Source organism: Macrobrachium nipponense, chromosome 9 (genome assembly GCF_015104395.2).
Source record: "Macrobrachium nipponense isolate FS-2020 chromosome 9, ASM1510439v2, whole genome shotgun sequence".
In the NCBI taxonomy this organism is placed as follows: domain Eukaryota; kingdom Metazoa; phylum Arthropoda; class Malacostraca; order Decapoda; family Palaemonidae; genus Macrobrachium; species Macrobrachium nipponense.
In genome coordinates, this window is record NC_061110.1 from 23,655,411 (window position 1) to 23,669,869 (window position 14,459).

A 14,459-nucleotide genomic window follows, 5' to 3' on the forward strand; every position below is an offset into this window, starting at 1 on the left:
TAGCGATAATCTTACGCTAAGTCGGTTGGTATTGCACTTCCATCTTCAATGGAGTGTCTGGGGGTTTGTAGATCATTTACGAAGTCGGTATTATCTTGTTGGTTATTACGACGATGTGTTAAACTCATGGTGAGGAGGTTCTTGTAGAAAACACGAAATATAAAAATATATGTATTCTTCTGAAGTTTTACATGCTGAAGATCAGATATGATTGTACAAGTCTTCTAATAACGATAGCTTGATCGCTTCTGCCAATGATGATGGCTAATCCTATTCCTCTACATGATAAAGCTTAGGTAAAGAGGTACAGGTCTTCTAATGACGATAGCTAACTCTGTTCTGCTCGTCTACCATCTCTGTTACAAGTTATGAAGGAACAGACAGTAGTTCGAAACATATGAACATACATATACAAATGACATAGTTTCATACGAACACACAATCAAAATGAGACACGCTACAGATCACGTAGGCCGTTTGAATTATAGGTCGGGGTAGTTGTCTCAAGCAGGGAGCTTGGACTAATGTTTATAAACAATTGAATGACTACAGGTGACGGCATGTTATCTTAGCCTACATACTTATTGTATACGTCATCTTTAGTGTCTCTAGTCTGATCACATTCCTGCAAGCAATCTGGTGCCTCTTTAGTTTTAGACTTTTATATATATGGACTAACATTCCATATTTTTATTATGTAAACACTTACATCAGCTCGGTCAGCTACCAAAACCAACTACTGAATATTACTCAAACTTGACTTGCATTTGACTTATAGGAGTGTGATACAGACACTATGTGAATATATATATATATATATATAAGTAAATAAAAATTCATGGTATACATGAATTGATTCAAGTAGTAAAATATAAAACAATGATATTGGTAAATAATAGTGATCACGTGATATATAATGATACAGTTTTTCACTTCATCTCATTAAGATACATATGCTACAGAAAATACTAATGTACTCTGATAATTGCATAGAATGAAGATTAATATGATAAAAACATATTTTAACTGATAAAATTTTCATATATGAATTGATAACATTATTAATGTTTATGCTGACTGATTCATTAATCAATATACTAACTCATATATAACTGCAGATATTGGTAAGATAAAAGGTAACAGATTGATTATAGGCTACCTGATTTGTTTATACATATGTATATGGATTCATATAATTATGATTAATATATGATATGTGCACTTTAAATAGATTCCTATTGCGTACACGCAAAGATATATTTAGATTCTGTTATTTATGATCATTTATATAAGAGATTCCTATTGCGTACACGCAAAGATATATTTCGACTCTGTTATTTATGATCAATTATATATAGGATACATGATACTTTATATATATAGGATACATGACCGAGGTTATACTACTTCACTTTTAACTAGCGTTCGAACAACTTTTCGTCCATTACACAGTTCCAGACAACCACCTATAGCCCAATGAAACGGCCTATTTCACAGGGTTAAAACAAGGGGAAAATTTGCCTGGGCGGGTCCAACATTCTATATTGCGCTCATACTTATTCTCTGCATCCTAAGCTACACGATTACGTTCGCGATGAATAGATCATCCCAGCACGAGTCCTTCGCCAGCAAAGTAGAGTTGAATATCCTTCGGGTCGTAATTGTCGGAAGTATGTCCCTTTCGTAGTCGATTCCGACAGCCGCCGGAGCATTCCGCATTAAAACGAGATTAACGACGAGATACGGTGTCGGTCGAGATTAACAACGAGATACGGTGTCGGTCGAAGAAGTCCATGAAATTCCTTTCACATTGTAGGCGGTTGTTACTTGACTGTAGTCGTCCGCTCGTACTGCAGGATACTGTAACCAGGTTCCATTAATCAGCCTGCAAGTGAAATTATACTTGTCACAAGGGCAAAGTAAATTCAGACGACATCCAAATACAGGGGAGGGGAGAGAGCCATTTAGACCAGACTTAACCCACATGAATTCGCTGATATTTTGGAATTCAAAAGAGTCCGCTGTACAAACTTTTTTATCCATGGCATTAACAATGAGTGAACCTATCCAGGTCTATGAGGACTGTAAAAATATCCATAATTATAAAAAATAAACAGATATTCAATACGAATCCCAAGAAAATTCGATATTACTGGTAGTAAGTTACTAGACAAAGAAGTGTGAAACGGAGCTATTTGTAAGATTGCCAGGCAACATAAGAGTCAAAGAGAAGATTAATCATGATTCTGTATTTCTCTATGCTAACTGAAATTAAGTTGTGATAAAATCTGATCCTATGTGCCCTAACAAAAGTTTCATATTCAATATTCTCGCGCGCATCCTCTGAGGTTAATTTTAAAAACTTTATTAATAGGTAGGAGATGCAACGAAAAAACCCACTATGTAACTAATTTCTAAATAAACTTTGGGTTTTTCAAGAAAATGTGACATTTTCCCATGAATGTTTTACTTGAATTGTAATAGGCTAATGTTGCAAGTAAATATTTCACATATATCTTGATACTTCTAAATGTCTATGAGGTTCAGAAAAATTAATTCATTTTGTTGTTATAGAAATTCTATTTGCTTATTTTGTTATTATTTTTAAAATGATTGCAACTCCTTAGCTAAAGTTGCATTGCGCACACCGATAGACACTTGTACCTAACGTCTGCCATGCCCATGAGAAGTTCGGGCTAGGCAGTCCTTTCTCCAGTCAATCTGCTTTTGCAAGCGTGAGATGAAGCCTGTGTAAGCAGATTATTGAGGTTAAAAGGAACAAATACTGATACGGCAATGATGACGTCGTCACTTGGCAGGAGATTGCTCTCAGCCAGCTAAGAGTTACGTTACTTGCTGTAATAAATACGACTTTAGGATAAATTTATTATCTTTTAATACTCGACCCACACGAAAAGAATGTCTGAAAAAAAACAGTACCAAAATTGAACAATATATTAGTTTCATGTTGGAAATCTGCATAATTGTAATTATGTGAAATTAAATATTCCTTATTCAAACTATATGAAAAGGTTTTCATACAAATTCTATATATATTATTAGCCCTGTATAAGATTCATATAGGATTATTCCATAGATAACATTTTCACTTCTAGACTTCCTGACTTTAAAATCTCTTTTATTTTATTTTATTTATTTATTTATTTATTATTATTATTATTTTTTTTTTTCATTGACTACGAATATAAATCACCGGGACAGACAATATGTCAGTAGGTTTTGGATATGTGTTTGAACTTTTAGCTTATTTGTCATTACTAAAGCATTAAGTTAGAGTTCAAATCTTTACGCATATATATTTGGATATTTAATAACCTATGGTTACGTTTTGCTTATTGATTTATCGTGATTCCTTTTTTATTATAATTTGTAACCCTTCCGACTTCTTACGGAGTGTATTATATTGACTCCACTTGTATCCATATTTATTTTTTATTTTTTTTAATTTTTTATTTATTTTATTTATATATTTTTTTTATATATATTTGATAAATTAATGGTTGGCTTGAATATGTGGAAAAGTGTTCTAGCGGCGTACCGTATAAGGCTACTTGCGGCATCAATTCTATAGATACAAGATATAAATGATAAGGTATTTAAAACCGAGAGAACCGCTATAATCCAGTTCGGATCCAATATCACGAGTTGTAACTCGTAAGACATTGACACTTCCTATTTAATTATCCGGTATTCTACCAAACCGATTGACTCTGGGTGATATATTATGGTTTTCTTAATGGAAAGGAATTCACACAACGTGTTAAGGAGATTATTATTGATTTACACCACCCGAGTCACAGATTATTATGTGTTGAATTCCATATTTACTGATTTAGCACTCATAAATATTCCTAACGCACTCAATTGCGGTGTTTGTTTTTAGTGCTATTAATTCTATATAACGTGTCAAGGAACTATTAACACTAAGAAGTGTTTATTCCCTCTGTCAGACTCGTAATTCTGTTAATAATTCTACGTATATTCTTTCAAGGATTGATTTGGCACAGGATAGGCCCTTAACTGACAGGTGTCTTAGTGTGTCCCTTGTTTTCATGACACGTGTTACAATCAGTTATGTGCTTTTTATATCTGTAAGCATTGTAGGCCAGTAAAACAGTGATTTGGCTTTCTGTGACATAGGAGGAACCCTGGATGACGGAATGCAACCAGTTTATGACGATTGGTATGAGAGAGATTATTACTACTACCTGGTCGTTAGTCCTCTGCTGTGTTCTTCGGGTTTTCCTCGTCACAGACCTACATAGAACATTACATTGATTACATTATTCTGATACACATACTATAAATATACTTTTGCTTTAGGGTTTCTGCTCGAAGTGTTTATTGTTTTTGCCTAGCCACTGACCCTGTTTCCGTTTCGAAGTGTTTATTGTTTGGTGTTTATTGTTTTGCTTATCGCTGTTGACACTTGCTTTGTTCAGTTTGTAACAGTTCTGCGCTCCGACCCAGATATTCAATGCTCGCGATCTCTTGGGTTAAGGAATTTTCTTGTTTAGATACGGTTTTAACAATAGGCACGGATGTTTCTATATCTTTTAGTCCAATTAATGGTTCTTTGCTGTATGGTGCGGGATTGCGGGATAATGCGTCAGCTATGATATTTGCTTTCCCAGGTAGATATCTTATCTTGGCTCCAATAACCTGAATGATCATTTGTCACCGAGTTCCTTTTGGACTGTGATTAAAGCCTTTGAAAAACTCGGTAAAGGACTCATGTTCAGTAAGGACTTTATCAGGATAGCCATAGATTATGAACTTAAAATGTACTAGTGTTAAAGATACCTAGCCCTTCCTTGCCTATTACTGCATATTTACTTTCAGAGGGCTTTAGTTTACGTGAATAAAAAGCTATAGGGAAGAACTGTTTATCATATTACTGAAGTAGTATCCCTCTTACCCCTTGGTCTGAGGCGTCTGTTGCAATAAAAAAAATTCCTTATTTAAATCAGGGATTTTTAAGTTAGGTAAGCTGCATTTTCCGCTTTTAAGATATCGAACGCCTGTTGATGCTTTTCAGACCATAATAAATCTACGCTCTTCTTCGTAAGATCTGTTAAAGGAGCTGTCATGATTGAAGAGTTACATATTTACATACGATTGTAATACCCACTACAGCGCAAAAGTGCTGTATCCCCTTTTACGTTAATAAGTACCGGAAAGTTATGAATAGCCGACACCTTACCATGGACTACTTTTAAGACCTTGACCAGACACATAAAACCTAGATAAACATGTTCGGTTTTAAAAAAACTCACATTTAGATATTTTACTCTGAGATTATTTGTCTTTGTCTCTGTAGCACTAGCTCTACTTTATGTGAATGTACTTCTAAGGTATTAGAAAAGATTACAAGATCATCCATATAGGCATGTAGGTTATCCCCTAAACGTCTCCAAACACTATATTGTAATTGGGGGCAACGGTAAGCCGGAGGCATACGTAAAAAATTGATAATGTCCCCTGAGTGTGCTGAAAACGGAGTATGAGGTACAATCACTTAGGTAATGGTATCTGGTAAAAGCTTTTAAGTAAGTCCAAGCTGGTGAAAAATTTATTCTAACCTAACAGAGATAAGATGTCGTCGCTACATGGCACTGGAAACTATCGGGAGTCGTTTCCTTGTTTAAGCGACAGAAATCTACGCAGATACGCCAAGTCCGATCTTTTATGGCATGACTTTTGAGGGAAAATTATATGGGCTATTTGATTTCCTAATGGCTCCTATTACTAACATATTTCAACTTCGTCATTTATCTCTATTTTGAAATTGCAGTGAGAGTCTATACGAAGGTACGTATATAGCTTTATGTTTGTCCTTAGACCGTATTTTGTGTTAAATTACATCCGTTTTTCCCAGAGATCACTCGCTAGTGGAGAAACTTCCTGGTATTCAGGTAAAAGATAAAAAAAAATTTCTGCTGAATCACCTCTGCTTGAATGACTTTACTGATATTACTTTAGATAGATTATCAGAGAGATTCATCCACGACTGGTTGGGCGGGATTAAAAGTTAGCAACAATAAAAGAAATGCGATATTTATATGTATAGGTTTTTTGTGGATTACTATATTAACTTGTTTGCAGCGAGTCAACCGTGTCTAGGGCTTTGTTCGCGGAAATCGTTATATTTCAGAGTGTCGGGAAGGATTAAAATTTCATTTCCCAACAAAGTCTTTTTACACGCACTAAGACATTCGAGGGTGCATGCTTCTCGAGATTTTGCGTGCAAAGTGCGACTGCGGTTGTGGGAGAATTCTGTTGGGTCATTTGAACAATGTTACGATTTATGAGACAAATGTATAGTTCCTTTATATAAGTTATTATTTGATTAACTGTCTCATTTTTGTTCAAACGGATTTTAATATGTTTGAAGGTTTATAGGATTTCCCTTTGATAAACACGCCCTTATTTTGCAGGATGTAAAGTTAATATTTTGTATACCCCTAGATGAATCTTACAATTACACTAGATACAGATCAATGTTTTTAATAACTATAGAGGTATCTGTAAACGCTCGCTTATCCGGACTTCTCATTAGGGAAGTTCGAACAACAGACGGTGAGTCCGTAAATACAGGATATTACGTGTACTAAGGAATAAACAAGATATTCTAATTCTTACGGCGCGTACAGTCGGGCTTTATCCACCACTACTTATAATAACTTACGTATTAAAAAAAAAACGAAAACCTGCTCTGATTACTTTATACGGTCGTGTGTTTCATAGGAAAAATCCTTTTTAATTCAAAAAGATATCGGTATGTATGAACCAACATCGCTTTTCCCCACTCTGCTAGAGTCGCTTATTGTATGGAATTTGCTATGCTTTGAACACTTCGGCAGTTTTTGACGACCTTGACTAGGTGACACAGTCACCGAGTTTGCTTGTTTGATTCTGAACGGGCTACTGTTTCTATTTTTTTTTTGTAATAATTAAGATCCTTCTCTTTATTACCATCGGCAACGTATTGTGTGTTTTTAGCATTATGTTTGCTGGTTACGTATAAAGCAATGAATGACGAACTATAGGAACTGAGCGATTACTAATAAGACAAGTTATCACTACTGCATTCAATATTAACTGTTTGTACTTCATTCTTTGCTAAAATTTGAAATAGTGAGGGATCCTGGTCAGCGCATTTAGCCTGATGAAAGTTTTTTACAGACATGTTATTCCTTGCAATCCAGCCATATTTTGGTTTTTAAAGTTAAGTTGAGTCATTGAGGTTCGATATTTTATATAACTCAAAAAACTCAAGGCTAAAACTGCGAGCGACTTTGCAAAGGAGCATTTATTGTCATGACCCGAAATAGTGTTACCTCTAATTTATATAGATTTGTACGGGTGTTCCACTTGTTTTTTTGTGTGTTTTCTAATCACTACGGTGCTTAACGACCCTATCCATGCATCTGTATAAATACAGACGTCCACTGCGTAAACGCATATTCACTGTTTAATATGATTTGTTACGTAAGGGATTATAATCACCCAAAATGATAAAATTAACATAGTATATGATTATGATATTTTCAGTAGAACTTCTGGAAACAGACACTCAAAGATAAAAACTCGCAGTAGCGAAATCTCAATGATGTTGATAATTTCTGTAAAAAAGTAAGATTAAGAATGTCTCGTAACTTCAGCCACAGGAATAACGAAATTCGACCTGCAAAGGAAACACTCAAAGTTACTCAAATGAATAAAAAATTGTACTTAGCTTGCTTTTGTGGGAAGTCACGGTGTTCCGATAACGACACACTGCCTTGGTCCTCCTTCTCTATTTAGCAGATGACCTGGTTTGGCTTCAGTTTCCCCCGTGCGCGTTGTTTCGATGATTCGAGCCCAGCCCTTGAAAATCCGATGCTGCAGACGCGTTCGGTTTGTTTTCTTGCAGTGCGGGGAAACGCTCACTAACGATGTTTTCTTGAATGATTCTAATGAGAGCGAAGTTTCCGTTGCCGTAGGAAAAGGACACGTCGGTTTTGTTTCTTGAAGTTATTCACTAAACGATGATACTAAGTTGGTTGAAGAATCTGTTGCTTTCGTCGTCGTTGAAGAGTTCTTATTGTTTTCTGAAGTCGCTCACTAACGATGATACTAGGTTGCTTGAAGAATCTGCTGCTTCCGTCGTCGTTGACTTCTTATGATACATGATTTATTATTCTGTTTTTTCTTCGTAGGACGTTGTAGAGTTCGTCTGGTACGCTGGCCACCAATATTAGGGCTTGTGCCTTGTATGATAAGGCGCCCTGTGAGGTAATGTTAGACTAGCGATAATCTTACGCTAAGTCGGTTGGTATTGCACTTCCATCTTCAATGGAGTGTCTGGGGTTTGTTAGATCATTTACTGAAGTCGGTTTTATCTTGTTGGTTATTACGACGATGTGTTAAACTCATGGTGAGGAGGTTCTTGTAGAAAACACGAAATATATATGTATTCTTCTGAAGTTTTACATGCTGAAGATCAGATATGATTGTACAAGTCTTCTAATAACGATAGCTTGATCGCTTCTGCCAATGATGATGGCTAATCCTATTCATCTACATGATAAAGCTTAGGTAAAGAGGTACAGGTCTTCTAATGACGATAGCTAACTCTGTTCTGCTCATCTACCATCTCTGTTACAAGTTATGAAGGAACAGACAGTAGTTCGAACATATGAAACATACATACAAATGACAGAGTTTCATACGAACACACAATCAAAATGAGACACGCTACAGATCACGTAGGCCGTTTGAATTATAGGTCGGGGTAGTTGTCTCAAGCAGGGAGCTTGGACTAATGTTTATAAACAATTGAATGACTACAGGTGACGGTATGTTATCTTAGCCTACATACTTATTGTATACGTCATCTTTAGCGTCTCTAGTCTGATCACATTCCTGCAAGCAATCTGGTTGACCTCTTTAGTTTTAGACTTTTATATATATGGACTAACATTCCATATTTTTATTATGTAAACACTTACATATGTCAATCCAGATAAAAGGAATTTGAAGGATTAAATCTGTTAGGCCTATTGGAGGCGCAATTAGAGATGTCTGTTATTTAATGTTACACACATATACAACTGTGTATCATAGGCGTAACTGCGGGGGCCACAAGGGGGCACGTGCCCCCCCATTTAAAACTGGTGCCCCCTATTTTGAGTTCAGGTAGCTTGTAGTAAAACAAAAGTTAATTTTCATATTATTATTATTATTATTATTAATGTTAAAGTTTTCTACATCAAGTAGTTTGGATGTTTTTTGTATACGAAGATAAGTGGAGTTTTACTATATTCACTGTAAGAAATAAATCCATTTTCTTTCTTTATCCCAGGAGTATACGTATTCGTTTTCCAAAGTGTGAAAGAAATGCAATCAAATCATGTATATACAGAAAATAATTTATGGCCAAAAAATCAGTGGGTAATGTAAAATTTGGAAATTAAAATAGGATAGAAAATGAAAACTTCAAAAACACGCACAGACACACACGCACGTGTATTATACAAAAATATTATACATGTATAAAGCAATAATGTCAGTTGGTAAAACATCTGGATATGCGAAAATCCTGCACAAATAGTGCATTATTGCATAATGCAAATTTGGTTACATACACAGAGAAAGAGAGAGAGAGAGAGAGAATAGCCTCACCATTATTGATATTGTATGAATCCACAGGTTATTCGTTTTTATTTGTCTTGCGCAGCGCCATCGTAGGTAATAGTCTCGTACAATACGTGTATGTGACGTGTTCACTGTTGACGTAATGCTGGCCCGGATTAACCAAGAGCAGCGTAGTTCCTAGTAAATGGGATGGGAATCATTTCGACGTGATCGTGTGAATAAGAAAGTCACCAAGACACGGTAGGTATTTATGCTACAAGTGTTTCAGGCTCATTTTTATTTATCTTTGTAGTAATGCTGTCATTCTTTCGTCCTGTATAGTTTAATAGCAAGTGCATAAACGCAAATTTTCAATGTTATAGGCAGTGTGTTCTAAGGAAAGGCTTGTTTTGCTGAGGGCCATTTATTTAGTGCTGTAAGAAGTTTTCACCTACGTAAATCAACTAAAGACACTAAAATAAAACTAATCCTTTTTTTCAAACTGGAGACAATCTTAAGTAAGGTATTATGGATATTAAAGGTTCGGTTGTGTAATTTAACACGTTTATCCAGTTAATGCTAGCACTCACTTTTATATACAACACAGTTATGATATATATATATATATATATATATATATATATATATATATATATATATATTATAATATATAAAGGAAGAGGTGTCGAATCAGACGATAGTCATGTACACGTGTTTTATTATTAAGAAACGTTTCATGTTGTCACCAACACATCGTCAGTCTGCAATTAAAATTCAACATTAATATAAACTTGCAAATTACAATAAGAATTCAATAAACTTAAAAATTTCAATAAAATTAAAATATACTCAGAACGTTAAAATATGGAATGAGAAGAAAACTACCTATCATAAAGAAGGAAAGAGCTGAGTGACTAAAAACGGTAAGGTCTGCTTACAATGATACAACGTAAACCTCACGCGAGAGAGAGAGAGAGAGAGAGAGAGAGAGAGAGGGGAGATGACGAGGTGTTGGCGTTTAAACTAGGTGAAAGGTGTTGAATAAACAATGACTCAAGGGTAGCTAGATGGGTAGTTTGCTTTGTGGTGCCAATTATAGAAAAATGTTTCTTATCGATAGTAACCTTACAACTCTTAGCATGTATTCTTATATTAGAGAACTCGTGATTAGAGATTCTGGACCCAGTTCTGTAACTTAATCCCAAATGGCTGTAATAACGGACTTGTAACAGTCTCCGTGAAGAACCAACATAAATACCGAGATATCTTGGGCATTCAAATTTATATATGATATTGGACTTCATGAAATCCTGTAATTTGTCCTTTTAATTAAAAAACCCTCCAATTTTTTGTGGATTCATGGGAATAAGATTAAGTTTTAAAAAACCAAATTGCTAGCGAGGTATCTGTCAGCACCCACCCTTAATTTAAATGTACCTAAGTTAACTATGTATGCACCCATCCCATTTATTCATCCAGACAGCTTACGTGTAAAAGTTAGAAATATTATTGCAAAAGGATTTGTTTTTTTAAAACTTAATCTTATTCCCATGAATCCACAAAAAATTGGAGGGTTTTTTAATTACAAGGACAAATTACAGGCCGCCGCGGATGAGTACCCTAAATCTACCGAAAGGGATATATAATTATCGAATTCCATTTCCAACGGGACGGAGGAAAGTAAAAACTTAACATAAGTTAAAGGCATATAGTGAATCAGTGGGGTTTTGTCTAAGAGGATGATAGTAATAGGAACGTTGAAGGAGAATTTGAAGTTAGGATAGAAAATACAGAATATTTAAGTGACTGAAAAATTAGGAAATTGTTTGATGAACAGCATGATTTTAACTGCTAACCAAAAACTTTTCAAATTTTTTCAGACCATCTTAAAAGGATTTCAGCATGAAATTAGGTTGAGACTAAACTCCCATACGCCAGCGTCCAAACAATGGCACCGAAACAACAACGACAGTTAAAAACCGAAGTGGCTTATTTACTGCAACACTGACTTAGCAGTGAAAAGCCACAGCGAATGGGCGGCAGTCCATGTATTCTTTCTAGTCGACAAACCTGTGGGCTGTTACGGCGTGGGACCGCAAGAAACCGCACGAAAAATGACGCGGTGGGGGAGAAAAAATTACCGATATTGGGCGGCGTGGCGCGGACCCGTGCGGTGTATTAAGGCGTGTTGTTGCGGTGACGTTGTGGTGTCTAGCGGAGTGTTACGGCATTGGTGCGGTTTTATGGTGGTTGTTGCTATGCCAGGGCACGCACTCTTGTGGCTTTGTTACTCAGTGTAGCGGTGTATTGCGAGTGGCTTGCAGTATTTTTGCTGTCACGGGAGAATTTTTCCCCACCGTGACATTAAGATACGAGAATAATAATACTATCAGTATACATATGCACTGTTGTCAGTCTTCTTGCCTGGAGACAGGGGTCAGAGAATAGTAGGTACTGTGTCATAGTTGGCACGGTGGGTATGAAAGCTACTGACGTTTCCGCTGCCTGGGAATTAGGGTAGGCCTGCCCTACCTACTATTACATAATATTCCTTGTGTGTATGGGTCTCATTACTGATGAGGCCAGGTGATGTCTTTCCACTGGGAGGCAATTGAAGTGCTGATTTCCATGTTAGGGTTAAGGTACGATGGTATTGAAGAAAATTCCTGGTACTCTGCTAGTTTCTTTATTATTCGTTACATCATGACAAATTTCTTCCAGGCCTAGTCTCCTGGACTTGGTTAGGTATTTCTACAGAAGCAATTTTATTTAATTTTTTTATTTCCAGAAAACAATACAAATGAGTAGTTTAAAACAACAACAAAATAACTTTATATTGAGAGACCTGACAATAATATATCTACTACATACTATGGGAATTGCCTTTCCTTCATAATAGGATAAGTATCAAACATGGAGCAGCCCTGGAATCAATTAATTTATGGTAAGGTGTAAATCATTTGATACTATACTCCACACAGTACTAAATGTTTTTACACAACATATGTCAATGGATAAGGCTACCTGAAAGATTTCTGAGAAATACTTACACTAAAATGAGGTAAAATTAGGCTAAGGTGCCTTTTAACAGGATATAGTCAAGCCTAGGCCTCTTCAGAAATCGTTGAGGATAGCCTATGCAAAGTTTACATGGCTGATTTTTGACTAGGTTACAAACAGGCCACAAAGTTCGGTTAGTTTAATGAGGGTACGGGCTAAGTCCTTTGTAATTAAGTTTTCCATGAATTTATATACATATAGCCTAACTATATTTATCAAAAATAGTCACAATTCCTCATTCAAACAGGATTAGTCTAGGGTAGGCCTTCTTAAATTACTGTATAGCCTAGTCTAATATCATGATTGGCAGTGGAAATTTCCACGTTAAGGCGTTGCAATCACGTTTGACTGGGCAGGCAACTCTGCACTTGAATCCTCGTCGGCTACTGTTCTTTCATGATAGTGATCTGTTCCAACTAATGAACTAACGGTAATATTACGACTTTAAAAGATTACCTTGCAAGGGATAGATAATAATTTGTATTAATAATAATTTGGTAAAATAGCCAAAATGAAGGATGGACCGGTTGACATCCTTCTCACATGAGAGCATTCGTGATCTTTACATGTTTTTTTTAGTGTTACCAAAATGCAGACGAAAGATTCAGTACAGCGCTCCAATACTCAAAGTGAAAGAAACAAAACAAAAGGGACTGGCTACACTGCCACATACTCGTGTCCACGACAAAATGAAAACATTTTACAGTTCCAATCACACTTACAACAGCAGTGTAAGGATATTAGAGGAGGATGATGAATCAATTACTAAATAAATCACTAATAATTAAAGGAATATTTTTCCCATTACATTGCGGAGTGCGCACGCATCTACGAGACATGACGTGGAACGGTGCATGATTGTTGCACATGCACCGTACCGGATATGAACTTTGGGTACATAGAGAGGCCTGTCAAGCACATCCTTCATTCCACACCCACCCAGCATGCTATATGGACCTCAACAGCCTCTCAACTCAGGAGACCCAGAGATTTTTGGTAGCTGTCCTGTGTGTCTGTGCAGTCCAGGTCATTGGCGGGTTGAGAAGACATACTACAGTGCCACACCCACCCGCGCAATTACGCAGAAAGGACGGCAGGGCAGGGCGGATTTGGGCTCAGGAGTGGCTGACACGGCAACTACCAGTACATGTAGACTACGACCAGCTGCTACAAGAACTGAACAAGAAGGACCGCAAAGGACACAATAACTTTCTACGCATCTACCCTGAGTTGTTCGAAGAGATGGTCGAAAGGCTGATACCCATTTTGAAGGACACGGAAATGTGGCTTGCACAAGAGGTGGGACTCAAGTTGGCACTGACGTCGACCATGAAGACCAACACCATAACATCGTACCAGGTACTTGGAGGCAGGACTCGCCGAACCTCATGGAATGGACTCGCGGCAAGATGGGGACCGAACTACACACGTCGAGCGAAGGTCGTCAGAGATTACCTGGCCCAGTGCTACTCATCGGATGCAGGCGCAGTGGAATAGCAAGAGCGAATGGTGTTTCCTCGAGGACGACCTGCTACTGAAAACTAGAGGACCCAAAGAACTCTGTAATAAAACATAACCCAACCAATGTACATAATTGTAAATAAAGATCATGATGTATTTTTCATTGTTTTATACTCCCATACTTTTGTATTGTCCTAAGAACAAATAACAATATTAATATAATAAAGAATATTGGAATGATGATTGGTACATATAAAAAATTATGTTGGAAAGTAATAATAACATAAGTCATAATAATG